Raw genomic sequence first — 16,053 nt, forward strand, 5'->3', positions numbered from 1 at the left:
TAAATCAGCCTTCACTGTGAGCAAAGAACATGTAGCTAAAGAGGGTTGGTTCTGGGGTCAGAACCCTGGAACTGAGTCCTATCTTGCCCACTTATAACCCTATAGTTTCTGGAAAGTTACTTAAAAAAATTTGACCATCTGTAAAATGGGATGATAATAGTCCTCACCGCAAAGAGTTGTTGACAGAATTAAATGCTAGTATATGTAAAACATGTACAAAATGTCGGACATACTGCAAATATTCACTATCACTATCAAATTTTTTTTAAAAAGTGCCTTCAAATATGTAAACTATGTATACTTGAGATAGTTACTTAAAGTTACTTAACGTTCCCTGAACACACCAACAGATTTCAAGTATCCTTTCCTTTTCCCACACTCTTCCTCGCTCACACCTGATATGATAAACTTTTGCCATGACTTTTTAAGTTCAGCTTCTTAAGTTCAGATTATACTATTTCTCTTAACTTTTTCTGACTGGCTTGCACCATGGATGATTCAAGAGTCCTATGTAGGAACATATTAAATGTATTCTTAATATGTAGTTAAGAAGTTCCAAAAAACATGTTCTAAGGTCAAACATTTGAAGGCTGAAGAGAGGAATGTGCATTTTGAAGTAGGGTGAGTGGGTCTGCTTCCTGGAATCGTCATTCCTCAAGGACTAACCACTCTTTGCCAGAACTTGCACCCATATGATCAGATTCCTCAGATGATAGCTCAAATCCTCCTGGATTACCCATATTAAAAAGCCAATTCAGCACATGAAAGTATGGTTCATAAAGTTCGGGGACCTCTAGGCATTGCACAAGTGAAGTTTGTATTAAAGTGAAAATTATTAAATTTAAGGATTATACATAACTCTATAATATCTATGCTGTCCCGCAATTTTCCTTCTGGTGGTCTTTTTTGATTTTTTTAAGATTTTATTTATTTGAAAGAGAGACTGAGAGAGCACAAGCAGGGGGAGAAGTAGAAAAAGGAAGAAGTAGGCTCCCTACCAAGCAGGGCTCTATCCCAGGATCCTGGGACTCATGACCTGAGCCAAAGGCAAATGCTTAACCATCTGAGCCACCCAGGCGCCCCTCCTTCTGGTAGTCTTAAAGGCATTGTACTTCAATCTGTTTGTATCTACACAGGTATGTGCTAGGTGATCAATAAATGTTGGCTGTATTTATTTCCAGCTGCTATAAGCATTAAAAAACCTCAAAGTTTAGGGAAAAAATAACTTTGCTCTCTCCTGTCAATTAAATATCATTTGCATTATAAAAGAAGTTATATAACTATAAATTTCCTTTTCCTTTCAAGAGTAGCTCTGCAATTTTATTTAAATGATGTATTATCTTATATAGATAGATGTAAGAGAAGGAAGAAGGAAGAAAGGAAAGGAGGGAGGGAGAAAAAAGGAAAGGAGAGAAGGAAGGCAAATTGTTTCCTTAAAAGAAGTATCTCTCTCTTTTTTTTTTTTAAAGATTTTATTTATTTATTTGACAGAGAGAGATACAACGAGAGAGTGAACATAAGCAGTGGGAGTAGGAGAGGGAGAAGCAGGCTTCCTGCTGCTGAGCAGGGAGACTGGTGCGAGGCTCAATCCCAGGATTCTAGGATCATGACCTGAGTCCAAGGCAGATGCTTAAAGACTGAGCCACCCAGGTGCCCCAAAAGAAGTATCTCCTTAAATATAGAATCATCGTTGCATTCTATTTCCATCAATAAAATACATTGACCAAATATTCTTAAAAAACCCTCCTCTTGCAAAATGGGTAAGATTATTTTAAGAATGCTTTTAGATGCATAGAAGATTTAGAAGGAAACCAAGGAAAGTTTTCAAAGGTCAAAAATGGAAAGCCAGTTTCGTAAGATGGTATACTATTGCCATGGCTGCCCTAAGGGCATTTGCTAGCATGGGTACTGTGGTGTCTTTGGTTCTAACCACTGAACAGGAGCAGAAATCAAAGCTGTGCTCCTCTGCAAGGTGGGAAGTTGAAAATGAAACTCAAAGCCAAGTCCTTTGAAGAGCAACCCTGCAAAAAGCCTGCTCACTAGCAAAGGGGACTGCAAGGAAAATTGTCTGTTTTTGGCCAGAAAGTGGGGAGAGAGGGTGGCTTTCTGAGAGTTTATAACCATAGTCCTATCCTTCCATGGCTCGGGACCTAGATATTCTTTACATATCTGGTCCAGGAAACCCCAAAAGAAGAAACATAACATATATGGGCCAGGGTTGGTTCCAACCCAGAGCACCTAGAAGAAGCTAAACGAGTTTTTTCTGGAAGGGCACACCTTCAATCCAAGTCTTGCAGAATTTCCTCAGAGAAAGCCCAGTAAAACATGAGCTAACAATCAGAAATTATAAAATACACAAAGAAGCCACCATAAACAAGAGAAGCAAACAGGATACTTTAAACCTTTTTGAGGATCTCTTAGAATTATTAAATATAAATTATAAAATCTACCTGAAATATTAGAAAAATTGTGGATTGTGTATCATAAAATGGTCATTAAATGATTCAATTAAGTGGCATTTATGTCTATATGTAGGTCAAATACATAGGGAATTTGGGAAAATGTGTTTGGAATAACAGAAATTTTGGAAAGAAAAAAAAAAACCCTGAACAGAATTGAAAAGGCAATTTTTCCTTCAAGCTCGCCTGCTGCCTTCGTCCTTTCACCATCCTTCTCTTGTCTTCCCTCTTCTCTATCCCCTTTGTAGGGATTGGAAAGTTTACTCTGACTAACCTTAGATCAAGGCCAATCCTAACCATATTAACAACACTGCTAATAATTAACAGGAATCTTTATAATCCAGAGGTAATACTCATGTTCTAGTTTTACTTGAAGATATTGTTTTATAATATTAATTTTAAAACACTCTTATAGTATATTACTTAAACTTGGTAAAGAACCATACTATTTCATTTGAATACGGTAGTAAATAAAATTTACAAACTTGCTTTTTATACAGCCATATAGACTTCTATCTGAAAAGTGAAATGTTTATTGTGCTACCAAAAGACTAAGCAAAAGGTCTTGGTCTTAGAAAAAACACAGTGTTCCAATAAATGCTATATCAAAGTCTGTTCTATATTTTTAATGTTTTTACAGAATTAGGTCCAGAATTATCAACAGCTTTTTTAAGGCTAGCAACTACTGGCAATGTCAATGTTACATATTAGGTGGCTAATACTGCATTTTAAACATAATTTATCTATTTGACAACACTTAAATGGACATTTATACCATGATATGCTCTGTGAATAATTACTAGCAAAAATAGTCAGTTCCTGCTCTTGTGGAGTCTATAAGTGAGACACATAGGTTATTACTGGAGTAATCCTCAAATAAGTGTAGAATTGCAACTGGGCAATCATGACATATTCTTCTTAACTACAGTCAACAAATACATTGATCTTAAAACCCTTTGTATAAAGGATTTTATTTATTTATTTTAGAGAGAGAGAGTGTGTGGATAAGAGTGGGGGAGGAATGCAAGGGGAGGGAGAGGGACAAGCCGACTCCACGCTGAGCCAGAACCTAACACAGGGCTCCATTCCACATCCAGGAGATGACCTGAGCTGAAATCCAGTCCAATGCTCAACTGGCTGAGCCACCCAGCTGCTCCTAAAAACCCTTTTAAGGAATATTAACTTTGTCAAAAGTTAAAGGGAAATGAGTTACTTTGGTCTTATTATGGATCTATTCTTATAAATATAACCCAAATTTCCTATTGGAAATATTCACCTCATACTGATACCTATTTGGTCCTTTTAAAGTCAATATTGATTTTGCCCATTTGTGGAAATTTTAGGAACTGTTCATTATAATCCCAAATGACGAATAGGTGAACTTATTAATTTTACCAAATTTTGTTTCTTACAAATTTTGAAGCAATACAGATTGTTTGGGATACTTCCAGAGATTTTGAAGATTTCCATTTTTAATGTGTTATTATTATAATTGCATTTTAAGAAATGTTAAATTTGATTCTGACTCCAACTGCCTACTTGAGGAAAGATGGAGACACAGCACATTGGGTGGGCTGGTCTGCTAGTCCCAGAAAGGCAAACCTGAAATGAGGGAAAGGGTTCATGGGGATGGGGAGGGAGTCTGAAGACCCCAGAATATGCAAATACTGATTCTTTATAGCCCTCTAAACTCAATCCATGTGAAACTAAACTATAAATAACAACATAAAATGGTTTGTTAAAATCTATTATTTTGGTGACTACGTTTAGTAATTTGACCCTTTGGTAAACTGGCTTTTAGATGATTGGCTTTAGTCCAACTGGCCTAGAATTAACTATAACAGGTCAGACTTGGTCCTTAGTCATCAGATAAGAATAACCTGCCAGCATGAGGCTCAACCAGAGCCAGAACCGAAGAGTACGGGCAAGTGGGCCAGGTGGACGGAGAGGAGTAGAGCAAGGTAAGGGCAGGGGGAAGAAGGGCACGCAGAAAACCCTCAACTGGCAAGAAAAATTGGGTTGAGAGAAAGCCAAGGGTACTCCCAGATGAACGCTGGGAGGCTATTTTTAAGAGTTCTGTCTTTGTCCTAGGTCACTGGGAGTAATGTGATGAGATCTGGGTTTGGGAAAATGCTCTGGCTACAATGTGGAGTATGAACTGGAGAACAACTGGGGCACGTGCAGCGCAACCCAGCAGAAAACTCTTACGGTGGTTTGCTGAGAGATGACAGTAGTCTGGACTGGAGCCCGAATGAAGGAGATGGTGAGCAGTGGGCAGATCAGAGTAGTTGTCCTCAACTGGAGGTGATTTGGCTCCACAGGCAGCATTCAAATATCTGTCGACATTTCTGGGTTGTAATGACTGGGCTAGAGGGACGGGCTGTTAGCCTCTAATGCACAGAGTCCAGGGTACTGCCAAACATCCTATAGTGAACAGGACAGCTGCTCCCCGCCTATAACAAAGAATTGTCTGATCCAGAATGCCCGAGTCCCCAGGCTGAGAAACCATGGACTAGAGACTAGAAAACCATGGACTAGAAAACCTATAACACAGGCTTCCTGTCAGAAATCATAAACTTATGTACAATGCCAGATTTACCAAAATAAAACGCAGTGACCAAAAGAAAAACAACACAATGTCAGTAACTGCTTTAGGAACAACAACATTTAAACAAACAGATGCAATTCCAAGCAATTATTAAATACATACATATAGTTACTAAATGCTAAGAAGGGATGAGAGCTGTAAACTGCACTCCCAGCTTGACAGAAATACACAGTGACTAAATCTAGCATTGTCTGCAGAAGAGGCACGCACTTCACTCTGGTAACAGTCAGCAGGATCTAAATTTAGTTTATACTCTTAGTGCATTAAAATAGCATCAAGAAGCTCAGGAAGTCTAAAACCATCACACTCCAAGTTTCTGTCTATACTGTTAATAGCTACTTGCCAAGATCCCTGTTGCCCATGTGATGATTATAGCCTATTAAAAACATGTCCTCTGCAAAGTACTCTCAAGAAAAAACAGGAAATGGAGTTAAGGGAATGATTCTAGATAAAATAATTGGCAACACAAATATCACAATGTAGACAGTCATAAGGAATATATCTTAACTCCTGAAGTTTTATGAGGGCTTTATGAGGCTTTTTTACTGTTTACTATAAAAGTTAAAATGCTTTCAATCAGAGTTCCAGTGTCACAATGGTAAATTAGAAAAGCAAATGAACATTTTCATTTGAACAGAAAATCTACTAATTGTCTACATGTGACTTGGATAAAAGTTGAACGGGGAAAGAGCTGAACCAGGCCTCTTACTGCAAATGGGGAGTGATTCAGAGTTGGCTTGGTACCTTACTTTATCAGTTAAACCTCTCTTCTAGTAAAACAAAACCCAGATGGACTGACCCAATGAGATTCATTTTTTCACTTCAGTTCACAGGACCTTCTAAATGCAATATGAGATTTTTTAAAATTGCTTTATTTTTTTTAACTTTTAGTTCAAGATGTATTCCAGTAAAGTACACTCAGTTGTTGCATTCTGCAATCATCTAAGCAGATATGTACCACTAGAATGAACCTAGAAAGAGTTCAGAATTAATATCCTACAGTAAGGATAGTTTGGGGTGTTTGTTTGTTTGTCAAGAAGCCATGAACAAAAAAGGAAACCAAAATCAGCAGCTTCATAGTTAAAGTCAGATTAAGTCAAGTTAGTCGTTTTTTTAAAAATAGATACACACACACACACACACACACACACACATTCCTTCATTCATTGGCAGATTCTTTTCCAGTGTTAGATCCATGAGATACAAAAAAATATCTGTTTCAGTTGCTGTGTCTTCACACCTGTGCTGCACTTCTCCTCTTGCCTATATTCCTGTGCCTACGACTAGAAATAGATTCTTAGCTAGACACATAGATACCCAAAACAAAGTCTACATGTCTCAGTTTCTCTCAGTAAAAATATTTTATTTATTTGAGAGAAAGAGCATGAACAAGGGGTGGGAGGGGCTGAGGGAGAGGTGGAAGCAGACTGCCCCCTGAGCAAGGAGCCTGACCTAGGGCTGATTCCAGGGCCCCAGGATCATGACCCAAGCCAAAGGCAGCTGCCCACATTATGGGTTCTTTGTTTTGTTTTGTTTTATTTTTAGGAACTCTTCCCACTTCCAACTTCCACAGAAATTTTTCTTTACATTGAACTAGGACTTGTTGTCTACACATTTCCACCTAATTTTGAGCTTTGACAATATTGTGGGTAAATATTTATTAATTTGAACTTACCCTATGCCCTCCCCAACTAGATGATAAATTCCTTAAGGTTAAGTAATGTACTTTCCACTTCCTTGTATTCCCAGTACTTTGCTAGAGTTAATAGATGCTCACATATCTGCTAGTAGTTTAATATACAGAAAGGGGAAGTAAAGGAAAGAAAGAAGGGATAGAGCGAGGAAGGGAGGGACAGAAAAGAAGAAAGGAAGAGAGAGGGACAAAGAGAGAGAAGGACAGTGAAATAAATGATTAAAAGCAATACAGCAAAATGTTTTGTCTTCAAATATGTCCAACAAAAACTTCTTTATGTTTATACCCGTGGGCATTAATGGGCCATTATAGGACCAATTTAAGCACCTATTGGTTAAACATTCCTGAATAGCACTTCTGAATGCATAACTGAGTGGAAATCTTTGCGTGTGGGAGATGACTCAACCTGAAACAAGAACTCTCCCTAAGAGTCTAGAGAATAAGAATCTCCTTAAGCCATTCTGTTGTTCTTCTGTTTGCTAAAATAATAGCAGTAGCAACAGCAACAACTGCTAATAAGAAGTAAAACTGAAGAAGGCTTAAAAGTTTGCTAGATGCTCAGAATCCTTATCTGAAACTTTGTCCTGAGTTTGAAGAAAAGCAAGAAACCAATCCAAGGATGTCTATGAGCCAGGGTCACGTTAGGACAGAGTTTCTCACTGCTGCTGACGGAGAATAAGGAAGTCAGTCTTCTTACTGAGTTTGCCAGATTAGAAGTATCTTCTTGTATTTGTGGAAACAAAATTTGTTCCTACGTTCCCTTAGGTATCCAGGTTCCTAAACATGGCTTATCAATTGATTTTGAACTTCTAAGTCTTAATAGTTTTGACAGTGTATGTTTCTTATTACTGCTTTGACTACCCTCTAAATCTAAACCCGATTACTGATTTCTCTTTATTTTGCCTTAATTTTGTTTAAAGTGAATTTTGACTACAAATAATCCTGACTGATAAGCAATGGCTCTACTTTTGTTCTCATTTCTTTTCTTTTTTTAAAATAAGCTTTTCACCTTGGGATAATTTTAGATTTATTCCATTTACTTTTGATAAAGAAGCTGTGCTTATTCTAGGAATGCAAAGATGGTTAAGGATTCTAAAATAAATCGAATTCTTACTACTATAACAGAAGGAGGAAAAGCATGCAACCATCTCAATACGTGTAGAAAAAGTATCTAAAAAAACAAAACATCCATTATTGACAAAAAAATCTTAGTAAGCTGTTAATAAAATGAAATTTCCTTAATTTGAAAGAAGTTATCTTTAATCAAAATAGTATGGTACCTGTATAAAAACAGACAAATAGACCAATGAAACAAAACAGAGAGCCCAGAAATAAATCTACACATATAAGGTCAAGTAATCTACGACAAAGGTGTCAACAGTACACAACAGGAAAGGGATAATCTCTTCAATAAACAGTACTAAGAAAACTGGATGTTCACATGCAAAAGAATGAAATTGGATGCCATCTTATACCATATACAAAAATCAATTCAAAATGGATAAAAGACTTAAATGTAAGACCTGGAACTGCAAAACTCCTAGAAGAAAACACAGAGAAAGAGCTCCTTGACTTTGGTCTTGGCAGTGATTTTCTGAGTGACACCAAAAGCAAAAATAAACAAGTGGTACTATATCAAACTAAAAATCTCCTACACAGCAAAGGAAATGAACAACAAAGTAAAAACACAACCTATGGGTTGGGAGAAAATATTTGCAAACCATGTATCTGATAAGGGGTAACTATCCAAAATATATAAGGAATTCATAGAACTCAATAGCAAAAAACAAAAATAAAAAACAAACAAACCTGATTTAAAAATGAGTAAGGCTATTTTTTCAAATAATTAGGATTATTGAATTATAAATACAGGCTAATGATTCAGAAATATTACATTAGAATTTCAGTATTTGTGCATAAGAAAAATACTGACAGACTGGAGGTGAGGAGTGAAAAAAAGAAAGACAGTATATTTTTTGTGAATAGCTAGATGCATTTAAATATTTAATAGAGTCTATTTTAGAAGTTTCTCTATTGTGTTTCTTAGCTCAATATAATTGCTAGTTGCTAATTTGCTAAAGGTAATTTTGAGTTTGTTGCACATGGACCAAAATAAATATTTCTAGTACTAAAAAGAAATAAAAATAAAAAATAATTAAAAAAATAAAAATGAGTAAGGGAGCTGAATAGACATGTTTCCAAAGCAAACATAAAAATGGCCAATATGTAGATGAAAAGGAATTCAACATCACTAATAATTAGGCAACTGCCTATCAAAACCACAGTGAGGTATTGCCTCACACCTGTTGGGATGGCTATTATAAAAAAGACAAAAGATAACAAGTGTTGGCAAGGGTGTGAGAAAGCTTTGTATACTGTTGGTGGGGATGTAAATTGGTACAACTATTACTATTATGGAAAACAATATGGAGGTTCCTTAGAAAATTAAAAATAAAACTTTGATTCAGCAATCTCACTGCTGGGGATATATTCAAAGGAAATGAAATTAAAATCTCAAAGAGATAATTGTACTCTCATGTTCATTGCCACATTATTCACAATAACCAAGCTATGGAAACAACCTTAAGTGTCTGCCAATGGATGAGTGGATAAAGAAAATGTGATATATGGAATATTATTCATCCATACAAGGGAGGAAATACTACCACCTATGACAACATGGATAGACCTTGAGAAATTAATGTTAAGTGAAATATGGCAGAGAAAGACAAACACTATATGACCTAATTGATATGTAGTATCTAAAACGGTTGAACTCATAGAATCAGAGGATAGAGTGGTGATTGAGAGAAGGTGGTATGGGGAAATAGGGAGATATTTGTCAAAGGCTATAAACTTTTAGTTACAAGATGAATATGTTCTGGGGATCTAAAATAACATTAGTTAATAATAATGTATTATATGTTTTGTTCTCATCCCCCACCACTAAAACAAAAAAAGTAACTATGTGAAGTGATGGATGTGTTAATAATTATGGTCATCATTTCACAATGTACATGTATATCAAACCATCACATTATATACGTTAAATATACAAAATTTTTATTTGCCAAATACCTGTACACCTCAGTAAAGGTGGGAAAAAAAAGAAAAAGATTATCTACAAAGTTCTTAAGGTAGATATCGTAATTCAAGTTTAAATATTGAAAAAATTCTCTCTGAGATTGGCAAGGAGACAAAAATGTACTTTATACTTCTAATCAATACTATATTGAAGGTTCTAGCTAAGGCAATTAGACAAGGAAAAGAAAAAATTGTTGTTTAAGACTGGGAAGAAAAAAATGAAGCTGTAATTATTGGCTGATGATGTGATTTGTGTATGTATGAAAATCTCAAGGATTTCAGATAATCAAATAAAGTCAATTTAGCAATGTTGTTAAATAAAAAGTCAATAATATCAATTCAACATCTATAAAAGAGTTGGAAAAATAGATTAAAAAAACTGAACAATGTACAACAGCATAAAACATCAAATACCCAGGAATAAATTTCAAGAATCGTATGTAAAACTTCTGTACAGAAAATCATAAAACATTACCGAAATGAAAACCAAAATAACATGGACATACAACACTTTAGACTGGAGAAACTCAATATTGTAAAGATGTCATTTCTCTCAAATTCACCTATAGATTTTAGGCAATCCCAATAAAAATTTCTGAAGTTTTCTTTTTTTAGTAGATATTATTCTAAAATTTATACAGAAATACAAAGAGCAAAGAATAGATAAGACAAACTTGGAGAAAAAGAAGGTGAGGAGAAGAGCTCAAGACTTATTATAAAGTCATAGAAATTCAAACAGTGTGGTATTAGCATAAAGCTAAACAAATACATCAATGAAACAAATAGTTAAGATAATCCAATACAAATATGGACACTGCATTTATGGTAGCAGAAATGTCAGGAAAAGATTTTTAAAATAAATAATTCTGCATCCATTATACACGCACGTGGGGGACAAAAACCAACCAAACAAATCCTGATTCCCAAAACCTCTTCATGCCACACATAAAACTTAATCCTTTTTTTTAAAATAAAACTTAATCCTAGATAAACTGTAGCTCTAGATTTGAAATACAAAACAAAATTTCTGTAACATTGTAAAAGAAGATACGTTCATGTCCTTGTGGTAAGCAAGGATAACTTAAATAGAAAGAAAAAGTCTTAACCACAAAAGAAGAGATTAACAAACCGAAGTGTGTGAAATTAAGGTCTTCTACTTATTATAACGCCACTAAGAAATTAAAAAGCCAACCCACAGAGTGTGAGATATTTGCAAGTCATGAGTATGACAAAGGACTCATCTTCAGAATAAACAACTTCTACAAATCATTTAAAAACCCAGACAAACCAATAGAAAATGGGCAAAAGACTTAAATAGGTACTTCACAAAAGGAGATATTCAAATTTTTATGAAATTATTAAAAAGTTCTCAATCTCATTAATAATCAGGGAAATAAAATTAAAACTAAAAGGAGAGGCCACTATATACCCAGGAGAGAGACTAACATCAAAAACAATTTAACAGTACCAAATGTTGGTGAGGATACGGAAAAACCAGAACTCTCACAAATTATGAATTTTTCAATTTGGAAAAACTTTTGAATAAATCTCATTATTGAACACATGCGTAACTTTTGATCAAGTAATTCTACACCTAGAATGTGTGTGTGTATGTATGTGTATAAATATGTGGAGATATGTATAGGAGGTATATAATATATTGGATATTTGTATTTATTCATGGTAGTATTTGTAATGGCTTCAAACTGGAACAACTCAAATGTTTTTCAGTAGATAAATTATGGTATATTTGAAAATGTGGAATACTATTCAGTAATAAAGGTGACTCGAGTACAGCTATATGGAGCATCTCAAAAGAAATTTGATACCAAAAATACATATTATACGACTCCATTTATAAAATTCAAAAACAGGTAAAACTGAAGTATATAATACTTGCAGTTGGGATGTTGGTTATCTTTGGGAAGGAGGGCTGTAGTCATTAGCTTAAAATGGGGCACAAGGAGACCTTCTGGGCTGCTGTAATGTTCTATCTCTTAACCTCAGTAATAGCTACTTTAGTGTATTAATTATAATTCATTAAAGCAAATACTTATGATTTATGAACTCTTCTGAGCTACGTTATATTTCAAAATAAATTTTATTTGAAATATCCATCTTTTGTCAATTTTCTTCTTTTATCCACCCCCCACCCTACTTTTCACATTAAAGTATTAAATATTAAAATCTAAGATCTAAAGGTCTGGAGAAAAAATATATGGTTATAATTAGTAAAAGTAGTAGGCAGTGTTACAAGTACATAGCAGTTAGCAAATTTTCACATCCATTTATCTCAATATTTGTTAGCAATTGTTTGAGAGACAACAAGCAATGAGAGGTTTTTTAAAAATAAATGTATAAACTGCGACTCAGATTTTATTCCCCAAATTCACACATCTAGAAAGTGGGAGAGTTCAGTTTAAGACTTTAATTCTTGATCTCTAGTTTCTTGCTCTTTATACTACCCATGTAGCCATTTAAAATAATATATAACTTAAATGATCTTGATTCAAACAGCTGGGTTTTTTATTTGATTCTGACTAGACTCACTGTGAGTCATGACAATTTTCTCCTAATCCTATTTTAAAAATAAATGCATTTATTGAGATCAATAACAGGAGGACATTTTCTACTTTCTTAATATATATTTTTCCACATCAAATAATGTGTGTGAACAGCGTTTCATACTTTCTTAACTACAATAATATATTTCAAATATGGATTCTGTTTTGGGTGTTCTTTTAAAACTAAAATACAGTAATATCACTGAGCTGTTCAGGGACCTTATATTCTGAATTTCTCTAGTTGAATTTTCTAGTTTTAGAGAAAAGAAGAATTATTAGTTTCCTTTCTAGGAGTTATCCAATTAGAAGGATAAAATGAAATATTTTAGACTGCAGTTACAGAAATAGGTTAGAATACTGTGCTGGTAAAATAATGAGTATGATCACTCTGTGTAGCTTAAATATTCTTTGATCACTATAGAATACAGCTCTAATTTCCACCAGGTATTTTAAAATTACATACCTTTGATCACAGTGACTACCAGTAAAAAGAGTTCATATGACTTAATTGACATCACCTGCATTATTAGAAAAATATAATTCAGAGGTTTATAAAACTGATGATGTGCTAGGAGTCTCACCCTTGAATGTGGGAAATGGTTGCTGTTTCACTGTTGATGATTGGTACAAATTTTTTAAAAAGATTTATTTGACAGAGAGAGAGAGAGAGAGAGACAGCGAGGGAGGGAATACAAGCAGGGGGAGTGAGAGAGAGAGAAGCCCAATGCAGGGCTCCATCCCAAGACCCTGGGATCATGACTTGAGCCTGAGCCGAAGGCAAGTGCTTAACGACTGGGCCACCCAGGGGCCCCCATTGGTACAAATTCTGTGGAAGAAAGCCTGGCAAGCAGTATCAACAGTGTAAAATAAGCAATTTCTAAGGCTGTGTACTCATTTTATATCAGTTTTTCAAAGGAAACAACTCATGACAAAGATTGGCCTACAGGGTTATTTGCTGTAGCATAATTTATAATATAAAAACTTACTGTAGCATAAATGTCAAATAATAAAAAAATTATTAAATTACCCATATGCATATTCACTTTGGAGCCATTAAAAACAGCACTGTAAAGGAATTGTTGTAAGATGCTATTTGGCCAGACAGAACAATACAACTCATACTCTGTCCTCAACTCGCCACTTTTCACTTGCGATGCTATGGAAGGATATGTATGCCTGTCACGGATTCCAACAAAGGAAGATATTATGCCAAGGCTCCTGTGACTTTTCATACTTCGATGATGGCAGAAATAGTTCTTTTTGACACATTTCTTCTGCATCAGCAGGACCTGATTTTACTTACTAGAGTGGTCACTTCCCCACCCTCTTCCACCTTCTGTGACCCTACTCTTCCCTTTAAGCAGTTTCTAAACATAATTTTTGAATTCCTGCCCTCTTCCACATGATGATTTCCCTGCTCCCCATTTCTCCATGCATGACCATCATGACGTGTTGCATCTGTGTGTCCTTCTCTGGGTTTCTTGACATTTCCTACCATTCTTGTTGTAACTACAAGCTAACCACCTTTTGTTTTAAGAAGTTTTCTCTTTGATATCCTACTTCCCACCCCTTAGGTTCCAAGTCCAAATTCCAGAATCATTTATTTGTTCATTTACCACATTTTAATGGCTTTTTGCCTACTCGCTGTGGTTAAACTCTATCTCTGAACAAACCTATTTACTAGACTTTGGACTGATTATGGCACAGATGTATAATCTTCTTGGCCCTTGGGTTTGTGATCATTTCACTGAGTTTTTACTCCTTCTTAACCCAACAGGAAAACATTAGCCTTCCCTCAATTGGGTAGAGGTCCCCAATCCTATTATTATTAACTCCACTGCCATTATAATAATAATAATTATTATTATTAACTCCACTGCCCCCATGAGGTAGAATCAATACCTGGGGTCTCTGAAGTTCATAGCTCAGACCAGAGCTCATCTACTGTAGGCTAAGAGACCCTGATCAGGAAGGGAAAGTCATCCCTAAAGGCGTGAACAGCATCTTATTGGTGGAGAAGTAACCCATATACAGAATCTCAGCTTCCTTCTCTCTCATTTTCTCTTTTTGAATGTCTTTTAATGACTTATAATGCAGACAAATAATGCCAAATAATTAAGTGGGACTAAAGTACCTTCCAAATTGTTGGTATAAAAGCATCCTATTCTTGTTAAAAAAAAAAAAAAAGTCCTCCACAGCCACGCCTAGAGTTAAGATGGGAAGCACCAGTGTGGTTAGGTTTTCTATGAGTAGGAGAGAAGCACTGGGGGGTGGGGCAGGGAGGGACAACTGTTGGAGTTTAGTTTCTCTTCTCATGTCTTTAGTTTTGAAATGGTTTACAAAGAAACCACATTTATTACCGTTATAGAACATTCATGCTCATCTGTTTTTAAATTGTGGTTACTTTATCTTGAACATCCTGAACAAACCATGTTAAGGCCCAAGTTTTTTTAACCTGCTTGTAATTCTCCCCAATTCCCCAACTTCATCATGTTTTAGTGCCATTCTCATATGACACTGCCTCCTTTTTAACTTTAAAATAAGAAACGCTATAAATATAAGAAAGAATAGTTTTTCACATTTCTAAAAGATGAACCTTAAGACCTTCCAGTACTAATAATGAGCACCTCTAATCTGTTTCTCTAGCCCTGGGTTTCTGAAACCTGGCATCTACATTCACTGACCGCTAGCAGAGTTCTCCATTAACAGAACAAAATCATGCAAAATGCCAGTGACTGTTTCATTCTAAATGCATGTTCTGTATCATCTCTGTGCTCAGATTAGAAATAATTCCTGGACAGATACATACTCAGAGTTCAGCTGGTTGGTGGACCATGGTTGTAGAACTGCTTCCATTTACCCTGTTGAGGTAAACAGTTACATCTTCACTCTCTGCTTAGCAGCAAATAACAAGAAACACTACATTATAAATAAAGCCAAAGAGACTGAGGTTGCTTCAACTCACCTTCTAAACTTCCTCCACTTTAAAATGGTAAAATAAAATATTCATGGGCTACCATTATGTGACTGAACACTGAGGGAGGTATTTCCTCTTATTTCTATTAATCCATGATTGCTCATAGCCTCCTACCAAGTCCATCATCTACATCCCTATCTACCCCATAAATATATGACCATATAGACTCAACAAGTGAGACAACTAATCAATCTTCCTAAGAGCATGACAAGTATACTGAATCACATTTCAAATGTTCATTGGCACTTTGAACAAAAAAACACAACCTAGTTTATCCACAGAATGACCAATTTCCCTAGGAGATGTCTGAGGCTGCCCATGGCAACCTATCATCTCTGAAAGTTTAGGGAACACAAATGAATACTAAATGCAAGTTGACTTTCTGAATTAAAATTTTAAGCCCTTTAAATGAAATAGCAATACTGAAAGTAATTTAACATCTTTTAAGATAATTCAAAGTGCTTAACTCATTTAATATAATTATCTCTTAACATTGTTATATAGTCTCTATTTTCCTAGTGCTCTTCAGAAAGGACAAAATACCCTTCCTTTTACCATAATTTCCCCCTTGTCTATATCTAATTGAAGAGCTTTCTATCAGGAAACTTGAAAAATGGATAATTAGTGCTCTGGGGCCTCTTGTCAACTATGAACTTGGGAATTGGAGT

The 16,053-nt window shown here is 35.3% G+C and overlaps 1 protein-coding gene across 9 annotated transcripts in view; it reads right to left on the reverse strand.

Annotated features, from left to right (window-relative positions):
* Positions 1-16,053, reverse strand: part of ZNF385B (zinc finger protein 385B) — a 402,524-nt gene that overhangs the window by 209,685 nt on the left and 176,786 nt on the right. For 3 of the 9 annotated variants that reach the window (XM_047722321.1, XM_047722319.1, XM_047722320.1), the window contains one exon: positions 15,218-15,269. The exons of the other annotated variants lie outside the window; for them this stretch is intronic. The gene's annotated coding sequence lies outside the window, so the exon portion shown is untranslated. The remainder of the gene's footprint in view (positions 1-15,217; positions 15,270-16,053) is intronic. 9 annotated transcript variants of the gene reach the window in all.

The sequence above is a fragment of the Lutra lutra genome, chromosome 3 (genome assembly GCF_902655055.1).
Source record: "Lutra lutra chromosome 3, mLutLut1.2, whole genome shotgun sequence".
NCBI lineage: Eukaryota > Metazoa > Chordata > Mammalia > Carnivora > Mustelidae > Lutra > Lutra lutra.